Source organism: Leptonychotes weddellii, chromosome 1 (assembly GCF_054177405.1).
Source record: "Leptonychotes weddellii isolate Sample4059 chromosome 1, ASM5417740v2, whole genome shotgun sequence".
Lineage (NCBI taxonomy): Eukaryota > Metazoa > Chordata > Mammalia > Carnivora > Phocidae > Leptonychotes > Leptonychotes weddellii.
This window is the reverse complement of record NC_138369.1, coordinates 176,849,960-176,868,500: the sequence shown is the minus strand read 5'-3', so window position 1 is coordinate 176,868,500 and position 18,541 is coordinate 176,849,960. Positions and strand designations below refer to the sequence as shown.

At 41.4% G+C, this 18,541-nt stretch overlaps 2 protein-coding genes and 1 non-coding gene across 10 annotated transcripts in view; 2 read left to right on the top strand and 1 right to left on the bottom strand.

Moving 5' to 3' along the window:
• Nucleotides 1-18,541, bottom strand: part of JAM2 (junctional adhesion molecule 2) — a 427,760-nt gene that overhangs the window by 168,744 nt on the left and 240,475 nt on the right. The window lies entirely within an intron of this gene.
• The window catches only part of APP (amyloid beta precursor protein), a 257,221-nt gene that overhangs the window by 197,434 nt on the left and 41,246 nt on the right, over nt 1-18,541 (top strand). The window lies entirely within an intron of this gene.
• LOC115944468 (U6 spliceosomal RNA) lies at nt 6,717-6,823 on the top strand. Its single transcript, XR_004079016.1, has one exon. It is a non-coding gene; the product is annotated as a U6 spliceosomal RNA (small nuclear RNA).

The window sequence follows — 18,541 nt, the reverse complement described above, 5'->3', positions numbered from 1 at the left end:
AGGAGGACTTTAGGGGCGCCTGGGTGGCTCAGTCATTAAGCGTCTGCCTTCGGCTCAGGTCATGATGCCAGGGTCCTGGGATCGAGCCCCACATCGGGCTCCCTGCTCCGCGGGAAGCCTGCTTCTCCCTCTCCCACTCCCCCCTGCTTGTGTTCCCCTCTCTCGCTGTGTCTCTCTCTGTCCAATAAATAAATAAAATCTTTAAAAAAATAAAAATAAAGGAGGACTGTAGTTGAAATAAGGTTGGCCATGGGTGCTAATTTGTTTAAGCAAAGTGGGAGTTCCCTGTAATATTCTCTTTATTTTTGTAAAAGTTTGAAATTTTCTGTAATAGAAGTTGTTGGGGTTGTTGTTTTATTTTGTTTTAAATTCCTTCCTGAATAGGATCGTCACAGATTTCTTCCAGTTTACGCTTTGTACTCTTTCTAATAGTTTCAGATAGTCTTTGTCAGTAGTCTGACTTGCCTTTTTTATATATAATCAAACTTTAGATTTAGAGTCAGTTCTATGCAAATAAGGAGGATACTGAAGTTCCGGTCCACTGGCAAAACAGCAAGATCTGGAAGTACCTACAAATGCATGCCTTTTATATAAAAGTTTGTGCTTATAAATGCAGGCAATTCGGACATGTTTAATGCAGTAAAACACCTATAGGAAAATACAGTAGTTGTATTAGGGTAACAGGTGCTCATGAGATGACGGGTTTTTCCAGTCTCAGGGACTGCTGTTATCTTTAGTGACTTAGCTGTATCTGCTTCAGTAAATTTATGCTCCCACTAGCATAGAATTCTCTGTTACAAACAAAAATGAGGAAGAAGCTAGCCACAGTAGAAAGAAGGAAGGGCAAAAAGGGGAATTGGTGTGAAATTGGTGAGAACAGTAAAGGGTAGCTGACCAGACAGTAGAATTCATCATGCCAGGGAATTCGGTGCTGGCCTCGCTCACCACTGTGCTTTCCTGAGGAATCCCATCTGTCTGTGCTACTTCACTGTTGACTCCAGTAAATCCCAAATCCCTAGGTCTACCAAAAAAAAAAAAAAGCCTGTCTGCTAAATCCCAATACCATATCCCAGACTATGAGAATATCCCACACATTTCCCACACTCTAGGCAGTGTATATAAAAAAGCAATGACTGTGTCCCTCTTGAAATTGACTCCTATTGCAGTCTCAAGTATGGGACCTCCCCCTTGGCCAGTATTTCTCCATGACACCTTCCTCTCCTTCAGCCATGATTTCTTGCCAGTCACAAGACATGTAAATTGTTCTTCCTTGCTTAAAAAGTGGCATATCCTTCAATACGCAACTGAAATAGCCACATTCCTATAAAACCTTGGCTAATCTGCATAGGGAGCAAGAGAGACAAGCTGGTGTGTGAGTGACAGCCACGTAGCAAACTAATGAGTATCTGTTACTGATGATGCTGACGGTCCAAGTTCTTTATGAACATTCACCCTCGAGGTCCAGGGCCACCACATACAGATGTGGCAGGTGCTTTAGGTGAAAAGTGCAGCTGACGTTCTGCATCCCGCTCACAGAGCCAAGCAAGCCCTCGGAGGTTGGGTCCAGTCCCACTTGAAGCGTGGCTTTCTTGTGATTCACACAAGTGCGGCCTGTGAGCTAGTGACAACCTTGGTGAATTCAGTGATAGCACCCGCAGTTTGCAGGTGAGGAAACCAAATCTTAGAGAGAGGTCGCTAACTTGTCCTTACAGATCGTGAAGTAATGATAGCAGAATTGGACCCAGGGTCTACCTGAGTCCAGAATTCATGCTTTCTCTGCCACCCATGCTCCTCTCTCAGGTGGAATTCCTTCTGCTGAACCTCAGTGTCTAAAGCACCTTGTATCTACCTCTAATACCGTACTTTACTTGGTACGTAATTACTAGTTGACATGTCCACCCACCCCGCATGCTGTGAGCTCTTGCAGGACAGGTCTGGGCCTTCTTTGCATCCTTAGGATCCAGCAGAGGACCTGGTACTTTGTGGGTAATAGTAATTGTCGACAAGGTTGAAGCAAATCCCAAGGATGCAAGGTAGATGCTCTTTCACTTATGCTGACAGGTGGACTCCTTCATAACCCTAAGGACCCACCCCGAGCTCCTTCCTTAGCACCTAACAGTGTTGCACAAAACAAATCTCTTTCCTCGGCTACAGCATTCTCTACAGCTGTGACTGATCAAACCAACAAGATGAGTGCAGTTGGCAAAGGTATCAAAAAAGAATAAAGCACAGTTCTAATACTGTAACTAATAACATTTTACAGTATTGTCCTATATAATTTCCATGACCCTCTTTATTTGGTTATCTGCCCAATGTACATACTTGACACTTGATTTATTAAGTATGTTGCCTGGTTTCACTGTCTTGTCAATCAGAGTCTGAGGCTATTTATTTGATTTGCTTCACCAATAAGTTTGAATTATCAAAACCGCTGTTAGTTTTATGCAAGCTTGGTTTTTTATTATTTTATAATAACTCTTCAGTTCTGTTTGAATTATTATGTGCAAATTCCCAGGCACAGCCATATATTACTTCATATTTTCTGTTTTTTAAAAAACAAAAGTTACCTCAATGCAAATTATGACGTTTCCTTGCAAGAAAAGGCTTAAGGCATTGTTTATTAGAAGAGGGAAATTGCCCTTATTCACTTAAAATAGCTGTTTAGGACTTTGCTTTTTATTCAGCAAATGATAGAGGAAGTATTTTCATGAAAATATGCATCCTCTTCCCTGTCCATATACTGTTTTAATTGTCTTTTAACCCTTCCAAAAGGCAGAATCCCTTCGTCCCTGCCGTTCAGCTCACCCTTTGCTTTGTCAGTTGCTATTTCAAAACGATTGGGGTTTTATGCCCTTTGTAATCTTCTTTAAATCTTTGCTAAAAGGATTCTTTTCTACCCTATCAGCACTGAGGTTATTTATCAAAGTGTTTCATTTTGCAGCTACCTCAAGGCTAAAAATACTGGCGCTCACAATTCCAAGATGGCTATCCCACAGAATGCTATAATGACCAATTTATGAGAAAGGCAGTAGGAAGCAAAGGGGAAGGAAGGCATCATTGTTTCATACCCTGGGCTTTTTTTCTTTTAGCATTCAAAATTAATAAAAACACGCATTATTATAAGCCAGATGTTGGAAGGATCTCTGACTGAATAAATCCACAGTGAATGGGGTAGGAGTGAAACATGTGGCAGGAGATCAAGGGACTCATGCTCATGAAAGAATGCTTATAATTTATTATTACAATTTTACGATGACCTCTTGATAAAATGTTCTACTCTTTAGGGAAAATTCAGCATGCTTATTTCAAAGACAGTGTTTCCATTCTCTGCCCCTAACAAACCTACTGATTTGGGGATTTAATGAATCCAAAGTAGTCTAAGTTTAAAATAGAATATTTATAGCATTTGCCAGAGAACAAAATGGAACCTTCATTTCTACTGAGAATTCTAAGTATCCTTATGTATAATTGTTAGTCAAGGAAGAACATCAAGGAGAAAATCAATTATAAGAGAAAGTGAGAGACAGCTATCAACTTATTGGACGCATGCTTTTCGTTTTTCATAAGGAATGGCTTTTAAATGTGTGTCCATTTATTATTTTATAGCTGATTTAAGTATTTGGAAACAAGAACATTTGTTTCATAAATCACCAAAGACATGTTCCTTCCTTAGTTTTAGGATAGTCTCCAGGCTTCTTTTCATGTTCCCCAGTGTAGTCACCTGAATTACAAGTATGGCCAATGTTTATTTGCCTACCTCTAAATGTATTATCTTTGTCCCCCTCTTAGCAAGACAGTTGCTCTTCCAGAATGGACCCATTCGTTTCGCTTATTTATTTAGTTTATTTTTTGTGAACAACATAATGATTCAGTAGCTGTATATGTTGCAAAATGATCACCGTAATAAGTCTAGTTAACAACTCTCCCCATACAGAGTTACAAAAAGAGATTTTTTTTTTCTTGTCATGAGAACTTTTAAGATCCGCTCTCTTAGAAGCTTCTAAATATGCAGTACAGTCGTATTAATTATAGTAAGCATGCTGTACATTATGTCACCATGACTTATTTTCTAGCTGAAAGTTTATACCTTTTGTCCCCCATTATCCATTTAGCCCACCTCCCAACCCCTGCTCCTGGCAACCACCAGTCTGTTCTCCATATCTATGAATATGCGTTTTTTTAGATTCCACCTATAAGTGAGACCATATGGTATTTGTCTTTCTCTGATTGACTTATTTAGCATAATGCTGTCAAGGTCCATCCGTGTTATCACAAATGGCAAGATTTCATTCTTTTTTATGGCTAAATCATATTCCACTGTACATAATGACTGTGTGTGTGTGTGTGTGTGCGTGCACGCGCATGTGTGTACACCACATCTTCTATATCTATTCACCCGTTCACACTTGGGTTGTTTACGTGTCTTGGTCATTATAAGTAAGGCTGCAGTGAACATGGGAGTGTTCTCATTTTCTTTGGATAAATACCCAGAAGTGAAATTGCTGGATCATAGGGTATTTCATTTTTATGAAATGATTCCATTTTGACCTCATTTAGGAGGGTAAGGAAAATTAATTTAGCCAACTGTCACCTTTTACTCCAAATTTTGCTTTTCCTTAAATCATGATGACTGTGACACATCAATAGTTTTTATCTCTTCTCGTGCCATTTCCCTTATTTGTCTGTGTGTGTGGACACCTCGACCAAGTGGGTGAACTTGGTCTCCCACACCAAGCTCTGCCGATTCCCATGGCAATCCAGTATGGGTCTCAAGTTTTTTCTTAACCCACCAGCTCTTATGTATGGCCCTGTAGTTTGAGTCAAAATCCAAAAAGAAACCTTTAGTAACTAAAAATGATGGAGGAGTGAGGCCTGACCACAGCGGCGGCTGCTAGACTACTTCCTGGCATAGAACCCTACAGCAGGGATGTCCTGATTTTTTTTTTTTTTTTTTTTTGTAGAGTCTTGGGAACAGCTAGTGATTTTAGACTGGAAGAGGAGCTGGTTGTTTTGCCTTTCACAAGCAGCTGCCTTCAAGGTTCATATTTTGAAAGAGGAGGGGAAAAGAAGTGTAGTAGGTCTGCCACCCTGAATATAGAGATGCATTGAAATTGAAATTACTTTTGAAATATATTTCCACAAAGACTAACTGGCAATGAGATGAATGTTTGTGTGTGAGACAGAGTATGGAAGGAATGTTAATTTGCTTCTTGCTGTTTAACTCAGAAATAAATTTTGCAGCGTATTCCCCTAGTGAACCCCATTGCTTTTTGTGAACTGTTCTCCTGTTATATATACGATGGGCCTCTTGAGAAAGTAAGTCGTAGACAGTAGGGTACATACCTGATTGACAGCAAGAGATCAATCCACTAACCTGTTTCAAATTATGAGGCAGTTGTACAAAGGAATGTTGACTGGCTATGAATCCAAACACCATTCAGAGAGAGTGTTTTGGACTTTGAGTCAGAAACAGGTGGTCAAAGGGCCAAGGCCAGGGTGTTACTTAATTTCAGCTGTTGTTCACAGATGTATTGACATAAGACAGTGGGTTTAAAATAGCCTATTTGACAAATGTGTTTAATTTTTTATAAATATTACTCATTTACATATGCTTATTAAAACATGAGCTAAATCTTCCTGTGTCTTTGAAACAGTAAATGGTGACCCCTTGTATTGGCTCGTGCACGCCTCTGTCTTTGCTCTTGGTTTGGGTGGCTCTTAGATGAGCCTGCCCATCTCCTGAGAGCAGGGAGAAAAACCATGTGTTCAGCTTCCTCTTTCACACTGAACTTGGTAAACCTGGTCCTAAGACCAGAGATCATAGATATTGTCATCTTAGAGAAGAAAGAAGGGGCAGCTGCAAGTTTCATGCCTCTCAGAAGTGATAGCCTGAGCCGGCTGGAACCTGGCAAACTTTTCACCTCTTCTCTTTCCGAGGCTGTAAGAGTGACGCAGTAACTCTGGGGCGAGAGTGAGTGCTTCTGAAGCTTTGCCCGGTTATGGGGGAACTTCCTGGGGCATGAGCAGTGAAGGGCTGGGAGTGCAGGAGGGAACATATCTTATTAAAATGATTATACTTATTAGCATTTCATATTGTTTTTATTTAGGAAACTCTAGAAGCAAACCAAATTTCACATTCTGGGTTTGGGTCAGGGGTTGGGGGAGTTCAAAAGAAAGATTGCTGTTCAGAATTCTGAATTAGTCACTCTTCTGCCAAAAGCCTACCTTCATCTTGTTGATTACTAAGACTTGAAAGAATTAAAATGGGTTTACTCTCAAGTGGTAGTCAGTATATGTGATAGAAAGGAAAGTTGCAAAACATGCTCTTTTTGATATGACGTGCACCATAAGAAAAGTATTATGTATGTAACTGGATGTGAAAGCATTCATCATTCATAATGTGACTTTTCTGTATTACATTAAAACTGTTTTCTTTACCTAAAGACTATGACCAAATAACACATGCTTCTTGCTGTAAGTTTCCAATAATTCCAGTAAGTGGTTTTCTAAAATTTTCATATGTAAAACTTTGTTGTTATAGTTAATAGTTACAATTTTTAAATTGTTATAGTTCTCTCGTACCAAACAGATTATATCAAATAAAAAGGAAACTACCATTATCATTGCCACTCAGATATCAGTAACAAACAGCTTAGTTCTCAGTCTCTGCTCAAAGAATTTATAAGCAGTACCCAGAAGGTTTCAGAGGTATATCTGTGGTGCTCACTTCACCACATCTCCTAAAATTGGAACAATACAGAAAAGATTAACTTGGCTCCTACCCAAGTATGAGATGCAAATTTATGAAGCATCCCGTATTTTTTTTATTTCACTTATAACTAGAGGATGACTAGAGGCATCTAGAGTAATAAATTCACAGAGACTGAAAGTAGAATAATAGTTGTCAGGTCCTGAGGGAAGGTGGGAACGGGGAGTTCGGGTTTAATGGCGCAGAGTTTCAGTTTGGGGAGATAAAAATAAGTTCTGGAAAAAGATGGTGGTGATGGTTTCACAACACTGTAACGCGTTTAATGCCAATGAGCTGTACGCTTAAAAATGGTTAAAATAGTAAGGTTTTTTTGTTTTTTGTTTTTTTTAAAAGATTTTTATTTATTTGTCAGAGAGAGAGAGCACAAGCAGGGGGAGCAGCAGAGGGAGAGGGAGAAGCAGGCTCCTCACTGAGCAAGGAGCCCGATGCGGGACTCGATCCCAGGACCCTGGGATCATGACCTGAGCGGAAGGCAGACGCTTAACGACTGAGCCACCCAGGCGTCCCAGTAAGATTTATGTTTATGTGTTTTTTACCACCATAAAAGAAAAGGACACATGCATATCATTTGCTCTCGTGAAGAGCAAAGGGATACAAGAATTAACCAGAGATGTTGGATCTTAATGAGTATTGATTAAACACTTACCATTTTCCAGATTCTGTGCTCAGATATATTGCATTTGTGGGGCACAAGCTTTCCTACTTAGAATCTGCCTGGGGAGACTTCGGGGAAATGGAGTTGGGAAGGAGGATGCACTCATTAAGCTGAGGGATGTTGATTGCCACGTCTCTTGGTATTGGGTAGAAGCATCTGACAGCCATTCCTTACTTGCACCATCACGCACTGAAGATTATTAGAGAAGGGAACCTTAGCTTTCAGCTGGCTCACCTGCATCGTTTTATAGGCTCAGAGGAACCAGGATGTGCCGTGTCATACATCTGGTCAGTAAGACTGAAGACCGACTCCACTCTGATGTCTCTGTATCCACTGGTATTTGTTCTGTGTCCCTGCTAAGGCCAAGCTAAACAAAACTGGGTGCAGGGAGCTATTTTTCAGCTTTAAAAAAAAAAAAGATTTTATTTATTTATTTGACAGAAAGAGAGAGGGAGCACAAGCAGGGGGAGCATCAGGAAGAGGGAGAAGGAGAAGCAGGCTCCCCACTGAGCAGGAAGCCCGACACGGGGCTCGATCCCAGGACCCCGGGATCATGACCTGAGCCGAAGGCAGATTCTTTAACCAGCTGAACCACCCAGGCGCCCCTTCCACAACTTTTCTTTGAAAACAGCCCCTTTTAGCAGATATGACTCAGTAAAGATGGTTCTGAAGCTCAAAGACTCAACACCCTTGAATACTTAAGTCAGCATTGGGGCATTTATAAAGGACATAAAAATCAGCTGCATTGTTCATTTTGCAGGATTTTTTTGTCACATTTGTACTCTCTGTTTGCTTAGAAATTACAGACCAGCATATGAAAAATGACAACTGCCATCCCTTCTCATATATGATTGCCATTAGATTTTTTTCCGCGCAGGATGAGCACAGATTTCTCGGAAAGCATAAGGTAATAATCCGTAGCCAGGGCTTAATCATTTGTGAGGGATCCGACAGAAAGGTTTTAGCTCTGTGAATGTCAACGGCTGAAGCCCTTCAAATCATACACCTCATTAGGCTGTCTCCCAAGCCAGGGCGGGGATCATGTTCACGACTGTGCGAGCACAGTTCATGGGTTGCCACTCAAATGTACCTAGAAGAAGGAATAGAAGAGGAAAGAAAAAGATTTTATGGGTCTTTTTTGTACGTTTATCTTCTGTACTTGGTTGCTGTAGGCTCTCTTAAAGACTCATTTGGTCCTCAAACTAACCGTGGATAGCCAAAGCGGATGATACTATGTCCTTTTGTTCTGCACGAGCCTGATGTTCCAGTAAAGCTGATAGTACACCTCCGGCCCCGGATGCATTTACTGATCCTGTTCCATCCGTCTGCAGCACCCACGCCTAGTCTTGGCCTGTTGAGATCCTCTTCCTCCTTCAAAACCCTAACTCTCATGTCCTCTCCCTTTTTTAATCTTTGATTAACACAAAGCACCCGCCCTCTGATCATATATTTCACATATAACGTGTGTCTACTATTGCTTTGATGTGTACATATCAACTAATAGCCACATCCTAAGTATAAGCTCTTTGAGGGTATGAATCAAATCTCATGCATTTGTGTCTCCTGAAGGAGATTTTAAGTATAAGTAATTACAAATGCCTGTCTTTAAGGAATTCTTCGGTTAGAACAGTCCTCGGACCAGCAGCAGCAGCATCCCCGGCGAACTTGTTAGAAATGCACATTCTCTGGTCCCACCCCTGACCTTCTGAACCAGCAACACCAGGGTGGGATCAGCGATCTGTCTTTCAGCAAGCTGTCCAGGTGACTCTGATGCATGCTAACCTTTGGAAACTACTGGTTTAGAGTGTATTTAACTTAATGAGCAGTGAATAAACGGTGAGGATCTATCCTGGCACACCAGTGAGCCAGTCATATTACCTACACAGTTACATTCTAACTCCACATGATGAAAACTAGATGCCACAAAAAAAAATGTTTAAGATGAAAACCTAAATGAATCTTTCTATCTGACTAATGCATTGAATACAACAGCTCCAATTCACAGGAAGAAATACAGAATTGCCGAGCAGTCATCGATGATGCACAACTGCTCATGATTGAATAGTACAAAAGCGTGGGGGCAGAGGGAGAGGGAAAGAGAGAATCTCAAGCAGACTCCGGCCCAGCACGGGCCTCAATCTCACAACCCTGAGATCATGACCTGAGCCAAAACCAAGAGTCGGATGCCCAACCGACTGAGCCACCTAGGCACCCCTGTTTATATTTTTTGATCAGCGTTACTACCTTTAAAGTAACTATAAAGAAAGGACAAATGATATACAAGACTCAGGATCCCCTTGTCAGCCAACTCTTGATATTTCTCTCATTTTGGGGTTAAGGGCCCCTAAAGTTACAAGGAACTAGCAATATGTGATGTTGGCTGGAAATGCAACATTCCAAGAAACTAGGTGGAAATGGTCTAAGCCACCAGTCTAAATAATCAGTGAACGTGTTAGCTCATCTCTGTTTTCTTCTCCCAGGATTTTATGTAAGTTCTGTGGTCACCCTAGAGCTCTCAGTTTCTCTGTAATTCTGGTAAAAAGGAAGGAAATAACTTTCTAATACACTATTGCTATCCTCTCTATTTATTGGGGTAGTTGATGTCAGTCAAAATGAGTTCCGGAAGTTCTTAGCAATTTTTTTTTTTTTAATATTGAGAATAAACACTTGGAGCAAACCGACCAAATTTAAGTGTTTTGAGGATAGTAACAATGACAGGAAGAGCCCCTCAATTTTCTGCTAAGCATCAAACTGAACAGTTTCCAAACTCCTGTTGGCAATGTCAGTTATCATGAGGGAAAGAGAAAAAGGAAGCGGTTTCAAGAAATATCTTAAGTTTCCTTTAGCTATAAGAGAAATGACGGCAAGGCTGTCTGTGAATTTACTAAACCACAGTTATCAAAAAAGGAGGGGTCCTAAACAGCCTCTCTGTTGATTATCATGGAGTCCGTATGTAAGTCAGATGTTGTGTGATGATATGAAAGAGACTTTGCTTTCTAGATCTCTTTGATGGCATGGACCTGCATCCACACTGCTGTCTATACCTCTTCAAAGGAAGAGAAAAGTGGAATCAAACCTCTCAATTTTCAGACTAAGGATTTTGGGTGACTTAGTGGCTTGATCAAAATTAGCATCTGTGAATGTGCTATAAAAATAGCCAAGGCCCAAGGGGTTCAGTATGTCTTGCCAGAGCCCTTCGGAAATCAGAGCAGGTCTTCATGTACGTGGGTGTGAACAAATACGCTTTTTAAAAGAATAGTCCTATTAGGACAGAATTGGGAGCGCTCTGTGGGAGATTGGGTCTGAGTGTGCTGGTTTTCTGTAAGGCCTTGTGCATCTGGGCTGGAGCTTGAAGTCATTGGAACAGCCCACTAATAGAGCAGGCTAGTGTGGTGAGCTGAGTGACCCATGGCTCCTAGCTTGAGCTTTCCTCACTGTTTTGCAGGATTGCTGCAGCTTTGTGCCATCAGCCAATAAACAGAAAAGACTACCTGGCATTTGCTGATGTCCTCAGTCTGGTTGCTGTAAGCCTTTGAAGGGCATCTGAGTTCATCCAACACACTCCCCATGGAAATTGTTATTCTGAAAGCCATAGGTTCTTAATGTGTTCTTGGGGCCAATCGAAGCTCAGTAATATGGAGGAATTCTTGTGGAAAATACACATTCCTGGGCCCCATCTCTGACCTTCAGAAAGCTGCATTTTGCGTACCTCCCCAGGTGATTCTTAAATATTTAGAAGTCTTGCTTATGTGAAATAGCAAAAATGTAAGGATTCTTACAGCCTTAGATTACAGTTTGTGTTGGTCTTGAACATGGAAGAACGGCCATTGTTGTCACTGAAAATTAATATATCCTAGTAAATAGGCCACGTGGATTTCTAATGCTGTGACTATAAAATGTGAAAGTGAGGCATTACTAACCTCAAAGTTCAGATTCATTGAGAATTTGTTTAGGTGTGACAGAGCTGATGGTCTTATTTATCCAAACTAAGACTTCCTATTAGCTATGAAAAAGGATTGCCATAAACTGCTTATTAATGTTGATTAACTCTATCTAAAAGGAATAAGTAATACAAGCGTAGAGCAGGCTGCAGTCAGAAAAACGTCATCTTTCATAACGTTTTCCCCCGTTTAATTTCTTTTTGTGTTCCTTCCCGAAATTGTGAATCTACTACTCTATCAGAACCTTTTCTTCCCTCTGTAGATTCTTCATTTGCTGTTATTGATGGTGACATTTTACTTAAGTTATCCATTTAGGCTCTCTTCAAATTCAAAGTGATAATTATTTTAATAAGGAGTGAAAGGGAAAATTGACAAAATACGCTCAGAGTTGTCAGCATTGGAGATGACAAACAGTAAAAGCTTAATCTTGGAGGATTGTCAGAGAGCTTAATGTGTCTTTCTCAGGGAATTGACAGAAAAATTACCAAGAAAGGGTGTGCTGAGCACCACCTCCAGGTGCCAAACCTGAGAGGCAACTCACTCTGTTAAGCACTGGTATACGTGTTTTGCAGGTTACACAGGAAAGCAAATTATATTCCTTTGTTTCTTAAAGTACCTTGTGTGGTGACTGGGCATAGAAATCACATACCATCTCCTCATTTTCCGCAAAGAGAAGAGACCACATACCTGGAAATGTCCCGGACACATAGGGAAATTGTCACTTGGCCCTTTCTCTCCACCTGCAGTGAAGAAAGGTAGCAGAGGGGAGTATGTGAGAACTTTCTTAGCAAATGGCCATAAAAAAATAAAGAAAATTGAAAAGCTCCAAAGGTCAAATGTACTTTCAAACCCTGAACTGAGTCATCTCTGAAATAAATCACTTCCTTGTCACCTCTGTGTAAGGTATAGTACAAGAGATTCCCCTGGGGACCCCTTGATAATTTATACTACTTCTCTCATCTTTGGCTATCACCTCTCTTAAAAAAACACAAAAAGAAAAAGAAACAAAAGTGCCTTGGAGAAAGTTGTTTTGACCTTTGCTTTTTCTTTTATCTGGCTGTGATGAGGTGAGTGTCTTAGTGAGTTCAAGCTTCCATAACAAAACTCCACAGACCAGGCGGCTTAAGCAGCAGAAATGGTTTTTGGTTTTTGGTTTTTTCCACAGTTCTGGAAACTGGAAATCCAAGATCAGGTCTTTACTAGTTTAGGGTCTCCTGAAGTCTCTCTCCTTGGCTTGTGGATGGCTGCCTTCTTGCTCTGTCCCTACATGGCCTTTTCTCTGACAGAGTGAGAGAGATCTTTGGTGTCTCTTCCTCTTCTAAAGGACACCAATCCTATTAGAACAGGGCCTCACCCTTATGACCTCATTTAACCTTAATGACCTTAAAGGCCCTGTCTCCAAATACAGTCACATTGGGGATTAAGGCTTCAACATATGATTTGGGTTGGGGGGTGGGGGGGAGCGGGAAGCATGGTTCAGTCTGTAACATTTGACTAACCCATGCTTTTGGATATATCCAATGTATCCTCCCTCTTCGGCTTTCCTCAATCCTCATCTTCTTAGTTAACATGGGTTCCTTATCTTCAGAAACTCAGGGGAGACCATGGAAGATATTTTTCCTGCTTCTGTACCCTAAATCTTTGAACTAGGTTCCCTTTGGCGGCCTCCACTCCCCCTTTATGAATTTCAAATACAAGATCTCTTTGGTATGTAAAAAGCATACACTTCACTTGGAAAGATTTGGTGGGGTTTTAACATTTGTTTTTCACTAATTTATCCACAATTTTGTCTCTGAGTGACTAAAGCCAAGTATTCCCCATGCGAAAGCGGAAGGAGAGACCAGCTAGTGTAACAAAGTACGTAGCGTGATACAGTCCATAACTGGGTTTTGGAAGCCATATTTTCCTCCTGTCTTTACCCACAAGGTCACAGAGAACTTTGAAGTTGCTATTAAACATGCTACTTTATAAAATATTCTATTCCACTCATCTATATGTCATACACGAATAAAGAAAAACTTTTAAGCTACAGAATCTTTTTTTCAAGATCCAGCTGGTCAAATGTGAATTTTAAATTGAGACTGATAAGCTCAGCGCTGTAGATGGACTCCAGCTGTCCCAACTTCTCTCAGTTTAGTTGCCGAATGGAGGTATGGTGGCAGACTCTGTTTTGTCATTAGAGATGGTGGTATTTTCGTTACGCTGATGAAACCTGCCAGGCATTTGCCACACATTACGCTGCCAGGGACAGCTCAGCTTCTGGCTTGTTAGAGAGGATATGGCATAACCTTGGTGTTTCCAGGGTATTTGAAACTGAAACCCTTCCACTTCCTCACTGAGCTTAAGAGTTGACACTGGTATCCAAAATTCCTTTGGCCTTATCTGGGTAAGGCATGCAGTCATTGATGGTCAAGAAAGGAAAGTGGTTGGTGTCTTCTTTAGATGGGAAGAGAGTTGCTGAAATGAAGGAGCCATTAGGTCACCATTGAACCACATGCTCATGGTTCAGGGGGGAAGCATCTCTGAACTAATTAGATGAGACTGTTAGATGATAGAGTTCTTTATTCTTCTTCCCAGTCTACCTATCCTGGCGTTCAGTAAAGGGCTCAGGAAGAAACCACATTCTATTCCGATGTGATGATTATAGCCAGAAATGGTTATCATATTTGCAAATGGTTAATATTCATTTATATAGGTGGTGTTTTGGTTTCCTAGGGCTGCCATCACTAATTACGACAAACTGGGTGGCCTAAAACAACAGAAATGTATTGTTTCATCATTCTGGAGGCCAGAAGTCAAAATCAAGGTGTCCACAAGGTCATGCGCTCTCTGAAGGCTCTAGGGTAGAATCTCTTCCATTCCTTTCGCTTGCTTCTGGTGTCGCTGACAATCCTGGCTATTGTTTGGCTCGTAGATACTCCAGTCTCTGCCTTTGCCTTCACAGTAGCATTCTCCCTTTGTCTCTGTCTCTGTGTGTCTCCTCCGAAATGATCAAGAGCTCATCTGAACTCCAGTAGGGTCTCCCCTACTTCCATATTGGCTTGAGGGCCTGTCTTATTCCAGTATGATCTCGTCTTTACCTGAATATATCTGAAGAGACCCTCTCCATATCAAGTCATTTTCATAGGTACTGGGGATGAGGGCTTCAAGACATCTTTAAGAAAAACATAATTCAATCCATACCAAGCAGTTTTATTTTTTCTTTCCCCTGATTTTGATGAATCCAAAATACTGTCCAAGTTTCTTTCTAAAACACTATCAAATTTAAGTCAAAGGGCTGCGTGTCTTGAATTTATGACCTCTTCATTTAAAAAAAATAATTTCCATATTTAATTGGTTCAAATTATGAAAGGCTTTAAATGCTTTCCATTTGCTTGAGGCTGATTAATGGGTAAATTTGTAAACCGTGGTTGTTTTAATTAACCAGGGATAATTAATGTTTACTGCGCTTGGAAGATGAAAAGACGTGTATAAATGCACCATAATGTGAATCATTTTTTAATTTGTGGTTGAAGCTCAAAATATATTCAAATAAAGATTGCTTACATCACACTAAGAAAAGAAAAGCTATTGGAACACTATGGGAGTTAGTATAGAGGACTCTAAATTTTAAAGTGAATGAATTATATATTTTAGAAGATGGCCATGTTTTAATATTATGTATCCAGAGAAAGGTAGTTACATTTTTAAATCTGATTATGTAAAGAGTAGCAATCTCAGACCAAACTGATAACTTTTCATAAAATGTGTCATAATTTGAGGTGAAGTTTCTTTTTTGTTTTTGTTTTGTTTTAGTTCTGAGAGCACAGTGGAGGACAGGAAAGGTTTAACTATGCTGAGATGAAAATAACTTTTTTTTTTTTTTTTTTAAAGAGGGAGAGGTTGGGGGAGAGGGGCAAAGGGAGATGGAGAAAGAGAATCTTTTTTTTTTTTAAGAATTATTTATTTGACAGAGAGAGAAAGTATAAGCAGGGAGAGTAACAGACTCCCCGCTGAGCAAGGAGCCCGATGCGGGACTCAATCCCAGGACCCTAGGATCATGACCTGAGCCGAAGGCAGACGCTTAACTGACTGAGCCACCCAGGTGCCCTGAGAAAGAGAATCTTAAGCAGGCTCCCCACCCGGCACGGAGCCTGACATGGGGCTTAATCTCAGAACCCTGAGATCATGACCTGAGCCAAAATCAGAGTTGAACAGTTACCCAAGTGAGCCACCTAGATGCCCTGAAAATAACATTTTTAAGCAATTTTTTTTAAAGGAAATTACTAGCATTCCATGTAAATTTTCAACAGGAAAAGCATCAGGGCCTTGGATGAGGTCTAGTGCTGGGTCTAGGAAGTGTGGAGATTAGAAACCGTTTAAGAAGGAAATAGCGGGGCAAGGTTTCCCATGTGGGGCTGCAAGCTGTACATCATGGAAGGTGGTTGTCTCAGGCAGGTGGGAAAGTGGCCATCTGGGCTAATTTTCCAACATGCTCAATAGAATCCACCTGGTACCAGGATTCATGGTTCACTAGGTAACTTGAAAGCAGAGCTGGCCCATCTCACTTCCATCATTGTCTAAAAGGAAAGCATATCCGAAGTTAAATGAGCAAAAACGTTGGGTCTACTTTATGTTTCATCTCCTACACAATTTTCTCTTTGTTCTTTGCAGAATAAAAAAATGAGGTTGATTTTTTTTTTTTAAACATCTAATGGATGTTGATATGGAAGTAATGTAAGGGGGAAAAAGACCTATAACCATCTATTTGGATAAGAAATAGGTTGCCCCTTGTAGTTCTTAAAAATAGCTACCTACCTGATGTTATTGTCAAGCACTCCAGTTCGACACTGTAAAGGATTTTTAGCTGGGACATTGTGGGTGGGTGGCATGTTTATTATCCAACAGAATTCAGTATACGATAAACCCCTTTTGGGGATTCCAGTATGGGCTTTTCCCCCAAAACACCTGCAAAATTCTGCTACAATCTGGAGAATTCCCATTTTCCTATCTATGCTTCCCCTTGGGCTGTGTCCACATGGACATGAGCTCTCGAGGCTTACATTTCAAGTGGCCATGGTATGTTGGGATATCGCAAACATGTCTGAGGAGAACTTGTCTTTCTCCCCCACATCTGCTCTTCTGATAGACACAGCTCCAGTCAAGAATAAAAATATGAGGGGTGCCTGGGTGGCTCAGTCAGTTAATATCTGCCTTCAGCTCAGGTCGTGTTCTCCAGGGTCCTGGGGTCGAGCCCTGCATCAGGCTTCCCGATCAGCAAGGATCCTGCTTCTCTCTCTCTCTCTCTCCCCCCCCCCTCTGCCCCTCCCCACCCTCCTCTCTCTCTCTCAAATAAATAAATAAAATCTTAAAAAAAAAAGAATAAAAATATTCATAACTCCCCCCAGTAGCTCCTCAGCCCCGTCCCATTCACAACCTCTGCCTCCCCTCCCCCATCAGAATAGCACTGTTCTTCCTTGTATCACTTCCTTAAAAATCTTTCTGGTTTTATCATTCTAGTGTACAGCCTGCCCCCGTTTTTAATGTTGACATGTCTCTCAAGTATCTTATAATCCCCAGGTGTCCCCTCCATGCCTTTCTTTTCTTTACAGTTTACCTGTAAATGAACTGCAAGTATCGGCAGAGCCTAGAGAATTCCGATATTCTGGATTTTATGCATTGTACACACCTAGTCAGCATGTTCCTCTCCTCTCTGTTCCACAAACCAAAGCCCCTGGCTTCTATCTAAGCTGCTTCCTTTATACTTCCCTTGTGACAAAAAGCCCCAACCTTTGGGCGGTAGCCCCTTCTCTATCCCTCGGTGCGAGCACTTGAATCTCCCAGGACAGCAGTCTCTCCTCTGGAGCAACAACACTCACGGTCTCCCGCCGGAAAACCCGCTCTTTTTTCTTTCTCGCTCTGTCCGTCCCCCTTCCCGTAGCACCTGTAGGGAATTACTTTTGTGCCCATCTTTCCTCTAGGCCATGAGCTCTGAGTATAAAGAAATTGCCTTGGAGCGCCTGGGTGGCTCAGATGGTTAAGCCTCTGCCTTCGGCTCAGGTCATGATCCCAGGGTCCTGGGATCGAGTCCCGCATCGGGCTCCCTGCTAGGCGGGGAGTCTGCTTCTCCCTCTGCCTCTCTCTCTCTCTCATGAATAAATAAATAAAACATTTAAAAAAAAAAAAAATTGCCTTAGCTGTTTCCTGCAGTGGCCTGAAAGAGGATGGGATTGCTCAACAGGTAGTAAATGAACGAGCTCATTAATTAATGATAAAATGCTTTTAGTGTTCTTGGCTTCCGATTATCTTCCTTCAGGTGAGTTCTTTCAGCTTCCCCACTCCTCTGCACTGTTAATGCTTCCCTAAGACAGACCCTTTCCATCTGTCTCCAAGTCCCAGATGCCAAGCATTTTCCATCTCCAGGCTTGGTTTCCCCATACGTTGTTGAGTGATCGTTCACGTCAGCTAATCGGAAGAGAGGAAGGACCATTGCTGTTCTAGAAATGTTTAGTACAGAGCGAATTTTGTGTCAAAGAGAACCTAAATAGGTCAGTGTGCAGAAGAACATAGAGGACTAACGTGGGTTTTTTTGATCTGCATAAACATGCATTTCAAATGAGCTATCATGTATACAGACATGCTGTGCTGTCCACAGGAACAGGATCTCTTCCTGCCTCGTCTCATGAGACGTGTGTGTGTGTGTATTTGCACTGATCTTATCCACACTTGCCTATTACCGTTATAACTGTCAGCATAAATCTTTAGGCTCTTTGAGTGAAATTAACTATTTATGAATGTTGAAAATCGTACTTTCTACCATGAGCTAACATGCCTTACTTTACAGCCTTGTAAATATAGAATTCCATCAAAGAAGTATTTACTGGGTATGAGTCTATTAGAATGCACTTTCTTCAGCGTACAGCAGAGAATGATTGCTAGCTCTTGAGAGGGGCACTGTGTCCCATTCCCTTGGTCCACCGCCAGGATATCTCTTACCCGAGCAAGAAAGGCATCTCTCACAAGTCTGGGAAAGGGTGCCATCAGACAGGATCACCGCTTACACTGTGCAGGTTGGACAGGACACGGTTGTAGGGGCATCCCTCAGACTCCCTCTCCTGTGTGCAGTGACAGGCCAACGTGCCCTATATGTGACTCACTCCCCAAAGAAAGCATCATGTGGGTTAATAAGGGCCTGGC